This window comes from Notolepis coatsorum (genome assembly GCF_963971535.1).
Source record: "Notolepis coatsorum genome assembly, chromosome: 13".
Classification (NCBI taxonomy): Eukaryota; Metazoa; Chordata; class Actinopteri; order Aulopiformes; family Paralepididae; genus Notolepis; species Notolepis coatsorum.
The window spans coordinates 102049170-102059311 of record NC_140177.1 but is presented as its reverse complement, the minus strand read 5'-3'; positions in this window follow the sequence as shown (position 1 = coordinate 102059311).

Below are 10142 nucleotides of genomic sequence, written 5' to 3'. Positions count from 1 at the left end.
GGAGGGCTATGGGCATCCATTTCAGAGCGTATTGTCAACACGCTCGGGAGGTTCCGTCCTAGGACGGTTACGGCGCTGTCTCACGTCGCGTTTTCACCGACGCCTCCCTCGCTGGTGATGCGTCGGGCCAACGCAGTAGGGGGCAGCTGGCAAACCATGCTGCCCGGTCTGCGCTACGTTCAATGTGTTGGTGTTGAAAGCGGTCCTTCTGGTCCACAAATGGTGTTGATCAGGACGGACGTTACGACGTCAGTGTCGTGTATCGACAGACAGGGAGGAGTACGCTCCCCCTGTCTGCACCAGGCGGCGGGCGGCTGGCTATGGGCGTCCTCCATCTGCGCGGCCTGAGGGCTCCCCACATCCCCGGCAGGGAGAATGTGGGTGCAGGTGTACTGTCGCGGGGCGGCCCTCATCCTGACGGGTGAGGATTGCGTCTGGACATGGCCAGGCGGGTCTGGGACCGATGCCGTGCCGCCAGGGATTCTTCCCCATACATCTGTTAGGTCAGTTGTTGGGACGGGTACGTTGAGGGGCGCAGGTTCTTGATCCTGATGGTGTTACCATCTGGAATGCGCATGCTCCCTCCACTGTCGCGCTTACGCGGGCAGATGACGTATGTTCCAAGTGTGGTGTAAGGTGGGGGGCCGGGACTCAGTCTCCTGCCCCCTGGATGCTGTCCTTAGTTACCTCCAGTCTCTCCTTGATAGACTGTCGGCTTCGACGGTGAGGGTATATGCAGCAGCTATATCCTCCTATCATGAGGGGTTTGAGGGGATGTCTTGTTCAGCCACCCTCTTGTGAAGTGTTTCCTGCTTGGCGCTCGACGCGTTAAGCCGGTGCAACGCTCCTTGGCTCCGACTTGGGATCTTCAATTGGTCCTCGGTCGGGTGTCCTTGGCCCCGTTTGAGCCGCTCGAGCGGGCGCCGTTGGGACAGCTGTCCTTCAGGACCGCGTTCCTTCTGGCTGTCACTTCCGCTAAACGCGTAGGTGAGCTCTGTGCTCTCTCGGTACGTCCAGAGTGCCTGTCTTTTCGGACCGATTGCGGTGTCACTCTGCGACCTGATCCTGCTTTCGTGCCTAAGAATATCCGGAGTTCCTTCCGCTCCCGGGATATTGTGGTTCAGGCGTTTCGTCCTCCTCCTCACACTAGTGAGTTAGATGCGGGCCTTCACCTGTCATGTCCGGTCCGTGCTTGGGGATTTACCTCAGCCGTACTCAGGATTTCAGGGTTACCGACCAGCTTTTTGTCTGTTACGGTGGGGCTCGTGCTGGTAAGGCACTGTCGGAGCAGCGCCTGTCCCATTGGTTGTGCGAGGGTGTTGCCCTCTGCTACACGCTGGCTGGGCAGGATCCCCCTGGGGGCGTCAGGGCGCACTCCACTCGTGGGGTGGCTGCCTCTGCCGCTCTCCTGGGTGGGGCATCGGTGGAGGCCATCTGTGCTGCAGCTTCATGGTCCTCCCCGGGCTCCTTTGTAAGGTTTTACCTCATGGACATGACTGGTGGTTCTGTCTCCCAGGCGGTTCTGGGGTCTGTGGCCTTTCCTGCTTCCCGTCCTTTGGTCGGGTAGCAGGAGTGTGTGGGTATGGGCCACAGTGTGTTGGGTCACACGTGGTTCCGCCTGTACGGTGTGTTCAAGGGGTTCTAGCTCTCTCTTGTTCGCATTCAGGTGGAGTTGACTGCGCCCCCCCTTCATTAGGAAGGATGGGGTGACAGGGCTCCCCGCACCCCTTGATGTGGGCTTACGGGTCCTCAGGGGGTACATCTGTCGGGTCTCGCGCCCGCTCTTCCCCATTATCTCGTAAGGCTCAGAGCGGGACGCGATGCAAATACGAAATATAACGAAAGGTTATGTAGATAACCTAGTTATATTAGCATTGGCTGAGCGTCCCGCTCTGCGCGCCCTGAGTTCCCTCTTGAGGGATCTTTTCCTGGGACGGGTTTTTGGCGAGGAAGGGTGTTTCATGACCAGAGTCATGGTTATATGGGTGGTGGCCACCATTAGGGGCGGGGCCCCATACAGGTGGGGTGCATGTGTTTTTTATTCGTGGGAGATACAATATGTATCACAGAGTATCTCGTAAGGCTCAGAGCGGGACGCTCAGCCAATACTAATATAACTAGGTTATCTACATAACCTTTCGTTACTGTAGATAATTCTATGTGAAATATGGTGGAGTTTGAACAGTATCTTTCTAAGTTGTTGGAACTTGACATAACAAAGTATTATTGGGCAGCAAAGATGCTAGGATTGATGTTGCATCGTAAATGCATGCCACATGCACTGCATATAGTACAAAAAGATATATATATATATATTTTTAAAGAATACAAAATAATATGAACAAATCTGAACAAAAAGAAAAATGTGGTTGGGTGGTGCAGTTTGAGGACATGCATGGAGCGTGGTTCCTGGTGAGTTATCCAATCATCAAAAAAGAAAGGAAGGGGTGTTATATTTAGTAAATTAAGAAATGTTGATCCACTTGTGTGTTGACAGACCAACCAAAGGTGGCCTTCTCTGCTGGTCTCACTGACTCTGGACCAGGGCCCTGTTTCTTGTACCTGGTTCAACTAAGTCGATCAAGATGTCATTATCCAGCTTCAGTTAACCCGATGTTTGAAGCCGGGATTTTCCTGTTCCTCGAAGGTGGATTCAGTCTTGTTAACTCAAGCCAGACTTGCGACCCAGGCTAAATGCGCGTGGCCGCTTCAGTTGAAAAGCCAGCACGTATCGATAGCAGAGAATCTGATTCTCTAGCGGCATTGATTGATTAATTGATTTAGAACTTTATTAACATATTGCAGTACGGCTCAATCGCCTCGCCGACAAGTTAAATGCGTTATCTATAGGCTAATTTCAAGTCCCTCATTACCTCAATCAATCAGATTATATTTCTTTAAACTTGCCTGCTGGATTGAATAATCAAATGAGATCTTGCTAGCGAAAATAATTAGTAAAACTGTCATACAGAATAACGATACGGCTCCCTTACCCATTGATTGATGTATGGTCGATCTTTTACTTATCTTCTCTGTGGTCTAACGGGTTGTTCTTCTGACTTTCACGCAGACGACCGGGGTTTGAGACCCAGTCGTCTCCTTCTTTTTGCAATATAGGAATAATTCAATTTGGTGCACGTTGAGAGCTATATAAAGAATGACATCCTCAATGCATGTAGATTTATAATATTTTAACTTAAAACTATGCTACCTTTGCGTATAATCATTAATATTATATTCCAAAAATGTATATTGGAAAGACGGGGATTCGAACCCCGGTCGCCAGGTTGCCCGGATTGAGCACTACCGCTGAGCCACTGTGCCAGATGGGATAAATTCATTGTTTATACATTAATGAACGAGAGACCCGTGTTTAGAATATTCTTTGTTTTGAAGGAAGTTTTATCTCTTTATCCTCATTCATTAATGTGACGTCAACGGCTCATTCAATTTCTCAAATCCGTCAAACAGCGCATCTCATCAGACATCTTAATCCCAGTTACAATTAAAATAACCACATAATGTGTACATCGCACGAGCGAGCGCCACGGTATATATAACGTGCATTATTTAGGACAAAGTGAATTTAGTATCAGCATTTTGGGTCTATTTTACATTTCAAAAGCCCCCTCTGGAAGAATGGAGCACAAAAACGTAATTCAGAATGGTATAATGCAGATCGTAGACTGTGGGAATAATTTCAGGAAACGGGCTGTCACTTCTTTGCGGGGGCGTGGCGATGGTTCAGGCTAACTTGAACTTAAACTCTGCTTTCGACCAGGCTCAAACTTTTGGATCTGTTGTCATGGTGATTTGGAAAATCCAGGTACGGGGAACCGGAAAGTCCGGCTAACTCAGTTATCCAGTTAAAGTTATCCGGCTAACTCAGTTATCCAGGTACGGGGAACGGGGCCCAGTAGGACCCTTCGATGTTGAACACACCCTGGTCTACACCAAAGTCTTCACCAACATCGGCAAGGCCTACAACCTAGTCACAGGTAGGCTGTGTTTATGTTATTTCAATATAGCAATACCTCATGAAACACGTTTATTTGCAGGTCAACTAAAACAAACAAACAAAAGAAAAACAATTCTACCATAAAGAGTTAGTAATGTGTTTATGTTTATTAAAACATTTAAAATGTCCATTCAGATAAAGATGCACAAACCATTGTTTTTCCTTTATGGCACACATATTAACTTTGGTTTTGAAAAGTTCTTCGCAAACTAAGATTTTGGATAGTTTAAAATGAGGACCCTGTAGACTCAACCAATAAATAGTTTATTCCAGGTAGCTGTACATGGTTGAGTCTACACAGTCCTCATTTCAAATAATCACACCTCTTAGTACATTTTTATTTTCACAATTGTTGTTGTTTTTGATTCCCTGTGTACCGTCTCTTACAGGCGTCTTCACAGCACCAGTGAGAGATTTACTGCAGCTGACTATAAATCAGGGGTGACCATGCACATCTGCATGTATAAAAATGAACATATAATCTTTAATCTGTATGAATACAATAAGAATGGAGGCATTAAGTACATAACTAATGGCATCATCCTAGAGCTGGAGGAGGGGGACATTGTGTACATGCGTTTACCATCAAGTCGCAGGCTTTTTGATAACACAGCCAACCACAACATGTTCACTGGCTTCCTGCTCTATCATATGTGACCACACTGACTACAGTATCAGTCATTTAAAAGGAGATAGCGGTTTTGCTCCAGGACTGGTCTTTATTAGGGGTATAACGATATACATTTTCAGATTCCATACAAATTTTGATTTTGAATACATAAGTATATAATTATGTGTTATACGTTTAAATATACACAGCTTGGTTTATCTCAGAAAAATACAAATTCTATGCAAAAGATTGTATGCCCTCCCACTCTATCCCACTCAGGCTGACGGCTAGTTTAGACTACAATAAGCTAAAATATGAGACCTAGAGAAGAGAAGGAGCCGGTCACTGCAAGAGGACAACCATTGACCGGTTCCCCTTTACTGTCCCAAACTGACAACCGTCGTACTAGTGAGCCTGAGAAGGAAAGAGTAAGAGAGGAGAAGACTGCACCTAGAACAGGAACCAAGACGGTAAACCAGATACAGAAGCACCCAGACCCCCCTAATTTACCAAACACCAAGAGTGAATGCCTCGCCAAGCTCGTAGGGAGAAGAGCTCTCACCCATTGTAACCTAAACGGTTTAGCAGTCCAAGCCCTGCTTGATACAGGGGCCCAAGTAAGCATGATTGACAGAACTTGGAAGAATAGATACTTACCTGACATGCCAGTCAGACCCCTTAGCGAAATCATCGAAGAAGAAGAGGAGTTGAAAGTCTACGCGGTGAACGGTGAGGTCCTCCCATTTGATGGTTGGGTGGCCCTTACAGTGAACTTAAAGGGGAATGAAGATCCTAACCTGTCAATCACTGTGCCTTTCCTTGTAAGCAGCCTTGTTCTTGAGAGACCCCTACTGGGTTTTAATGTGCTGGAAGTGATGATACAGGAACAACCTGGAAGACTGATCCCAACTCTCACCAGCCTGCTCTGTAACGCCATGGTGATACCAGCCGAGAAGGCAGAACTCCTGGTGAATTATATCCAGACTGACAGACCCCCTGTGCAGGTTGGTCGCCTACGAACAGGTAAACAAGCCACTGTCATCCCTGCCGGTCAAGTGGCCTGGGTCAAGTGCCAAATCCCCCCCACGTGGAACTGTCTGACCCCACCTTCCTGTTCGAACCAGATGACAGCAGTTTAGCGCTGGCAGAACTGGATGTTGGAGAAGGCCTGCTGCAAGCGCAAAACCCCAGGAAGCCGTATGTCACCGTGCCTGTGGGAAACAACACAAGGCATACCGTCACTCTCTCCAGGAAGACAGCTCTGGGCAGCATCCATTGTGTTGGGAAAGTCATCACGACAGACTCCCCACGGCAAACCCCGATCCCAACCTACTCACCTGAAATCTCCCAGCCCACGGTACCCCCCAACCGTGCTGCTACAACGTCAGCTGTGCCCAGCTCCATCCTGTTCAAACCCCCCGTCGATCTCAGTCACCTCGACGACGAACAACAGACAATAGTCAACAGGATGCTTTGTGAAGAGGCTGGGTCCTTTGCACAAGACAGTAGTGACATTGGGTGCATCCCGAGCCTGCAGATGACAATCGCTCTCCATGATACTGTCCCGGTCCAGAAGACGTACTCATCAGTACCAAAGCCACTGTTTAAAGAAGTAAAAGAGTACATACAGGAACTGTTAATGAAAGGTTGGATAGTCAAGTCAAAGTCTCCATATTCTGCCCCAGTAGTCTGCGTCAGAAAGAAGGACGGCAGCCTACGGCTATGCATCGACTACCGCCTCCTGAACAAAAAGACTGTGCCCGATCGTCATCCACTACCTAGAATACAAGACCTGACTGACACGCTTGGAGGCTATACCTGGTTTAGTATCCTAGACCAAGGGAAAGCCTACCACCAGGGCTTCGTCGCCGAGGGTTCACGACCCTTCACCGCCTTCATCACTCCGTGGGGTCTTTACGAGTGGGTTCGCATCCCATTTGGACTCTCGAATGCCCCTGCAACGTTCCAACGGAGCATGGAGGAGATGCTAGGTCCCCTCAGGGACGAATGCTGTATTCCGTATCTTGACGACGTACTCTGTTACGCAAAGACATTTGAAGAACATGTAGAGACCCTCCGCAAGTTTCTCCAAGCCCTTCAACGTCACGGAGTGAAATTGAGACCTGAGAAGTGTGACCTCTTCAAGCAAATCAAATCAAATCAAATTTATTTATAGGGCCCGACAACACACCTTAATGTCCCCATGGGCCGTACAGATCTTCTTTAAACAAGTCAAGAAGAAAACATAACAATAAGTCAAGAACAGAACAAGAACACCATAAGGTGCAAACATTTTTAGATGAATGCAAATAAATGAAAGAATGCAAGCACTCCCAGACATACCCCACGCGAAGGTAAGGAAAAACTCACTAAAACCTAACAATAGGGAAAAAAGCTCCACAGGCAGTGTGGAGGAGAGAAACCTTAGAAGGGCCATTCAAGGGGGGATCTCCCTTCTTAGATGTTGGTGATAGTAGTGTTGCAGACGGACAGTTGGTAAGCATGCACTCATGTGTGTAGTGGAACACAGATGAGTGCATGCAATAGCAACTGTACATTTTGAAAAATTAAAGATAGAGCTAATAGCGATAGCAACTGAACATTTTGAAAGATTAAAGATAGAGCTGATAGCGAATCTATTTGAGGCACAGGGGCGGCGCAAAGAGGGTCACGTCCTCCCCGTCTTAGTCAAGGGACATTTAACACTCCGGTCGTTGCTCAGGGACAGGCGGAGACAGGGAGATAGGGGGCGGCGCAGAGAGGGTCGCGAACTCCCCGACATCATCGCGCAAGAAGCAAGAAGTCAGATACGTGGGTCGCCTTGTGTCAGCAGAAGGGGTCAAGATAGACCCACGAGACATTGAAGCCGTGAAAGCCCTGTCAAGTAAGACACCCAGAACTGTCGGCGAAGTGAGGAAAATAACAGGATTCCTGGGATATTTCCGTTCATACATTCAGGATTTTTCCCGAATTGCCAGACCCATCTACGAGCTACTCCAAATCAAGCCAGGAAAGACCCCAGCCCCAGCGCGGAGTAAGAACATCAGACGCCCCCAGTTGCCCTCCAGAGAGCCCATAGAGTGGACCACGGAACAGCAGAGAGCACTTGAACAACTGATTGACCTTCTCACAAACCCCCCTGTCTTGGCATATCCTGATTTCAACCTACCCTTCAGGTTGCACACGGATGCCTCCGACCAAGGCCTGGGAGCTGTTCTGTATCAACATCAAAATGGAAAACTGAGAGTCATCGGGTACGGGTCAAGAACATTGTCGAACGAAATTACCATATGCACAGTGGGAAACTGGAGTTCCTTGCATTGAAATGGGCTGTGTGTGTGAAATTCCGTGACTACCTGTATTATGCCCCACACTTTACTATCTACACCGACAACAACCCGTTGACCTATGTAATGAGTACTGCCAAGCTCAATGCAGTCGGTCATCTGTGGGTTGGAGAACTGGCAGACAGCCGGTTTGACGTCAAATACAGACCCGGAAAGTGCAACATAGATGCAGACACTCTTTCCCGCCTTCCCCTGGATATGGAGAGATATGAAAGGACCTGCACAGAAGAGCTCTCTAATGAAGCAGTACGAGCAACGTGGGAAGGAAGCCAAGCAGCTGAAAGGAAAGACGTGGCATGGGTTGCGGCACTCAACATCGCGTCCCCAGACTCAAACCAGCAGTCTCACCCACACCTACAAACAATCAGTCACGATGAACTGGTGAAGGCCCAAAAAGAGGACCAAGCCATCAACACGATCAGGGAGTTGAAAGAGTCGAACACGAAATTGTCAGACGACGTACGAAGAACCGTAAGCGCTGCAACCCGAAAGCTACTTCATGAATGGAGCAGATTACATATTGAAAATGATCTCCTTTACAGAAAGACCAATCAATACCAACAGTTGGTCCTCCCTGTAAAGTATAGAACACTTGCCCTGAAACATCTACATAATGAGATGGGTCATGTTGGAACGGAAAGAGTGATCCACCTCGCAAGAGAAAGATTCGACTGGCCTTTCATGTCCAGAGAGATTGAAGAATATGTGACCCGAAGATGTCCTTGTATCAAGTCTAAGAAGCCGGTCACACATGTCCGAGCTCCCATGGGCAGCATTACCTCCAACTTCCCATTAGAACTTGTGTGTATCGACTATCTACATCTGGAAACCAGTCGTGGAGGGTATGAATATATCCTAGTGGTGATCGACCATTTCACTAGGTTCGCCCAGGCGTACCCCACCAAGAACAAGAGTGGGAAAACAGCTGCAGAGCGTTTCTTTAATGACTTTATACCCAAATTCGGTTATCCCTCGAAATTACATCACGACCAGGGTCGATAATTTGAGAATAAACTGTTCCAAGCACTGCAACGGCTGTCTGGGGTCGGCCACTCTAGAACATCACCCTATCATCCACAGAGCAACCCAGCGGAGCGGCTCAATCGGACAATACTACAGATGTTGAGGACATTGACTGAAAATGAGAAATTGCGGTGGAAGGACCACCTCCCGCATGTGTTACACGCGTACAACTGTACCAAACATGAATCAACGGGTTACTCACCCTTTTTCCTCCTCTACGGTCGTCATCCACACCTCCCCGTTGACCTGTTGTTTGGGTTAACGAAGAAAGAGGAACCGTACTCACCCAGAGGATACGCGGAGCAATGGGCTGAGAAGATGTCTGAAGCCTATCGGATTGCTTGTGAACATAGCAAAAAGTCCAGTGCAAGAGGAAAAGTAACTTATGACAAGAAAACAAAAGGAGTAGTACTGCAGTCAGGAGACAGAGTTCTGGTGAGAAACCTCAGTCAGCGTGGAGGACCAGGCAAGTTGAGATCGTACTGGGAGAAGGCGATCTACGTGGTCAAAAGCCAGCTCGCTGAGAGTCCAGTATACATTGTCTGCCCTGAACATGGAGACCAGAAAAAGACCAGAACACTACACCGAAATCTCTTACTGCTGGTAAATGATTTGCCCGTGGAAATTACTCCACCGCCAGCCAGAACTGTCCCTGCGAAGAAAACGAATGACAGACCAAGACAAGGAAGAATGTCAGACACACGAAGACAAGTAGAGACAAGGGACAGCACTGACAGTGATTCGGATGATGACAGTGACAGAGGATACTGGCTGAGGATACCTGTTGAAAGGACAGAGGAAAGATCACTTGGACACCGTGAACGACGACCTGAAGTCATGCCAGGCCTGTGCCCTGAGAGTGAAGACGACAGGGGAGGAAACACGAATGGAAATGTGCCTGTCTTGGCCAGACCGGAGGGAGATGTTAGTGAATCAGGGGAAGAAGAAGAAAGGGAGACCCCCCGAGCTCACTCTCCAATACCCCAACCCCATCCCCGAGCTCACTCTCCAATATCCCAACCCCACTCCCAAGCTCACTCTCTAATACCCCAACCCCACTCCCAAGCTCACTCTCCAATAGCCCAACCCCAACCCCAAGCTCACTCCCCCGTAGCCCAGCTCAATCTCCGAACCCCTCCACTCT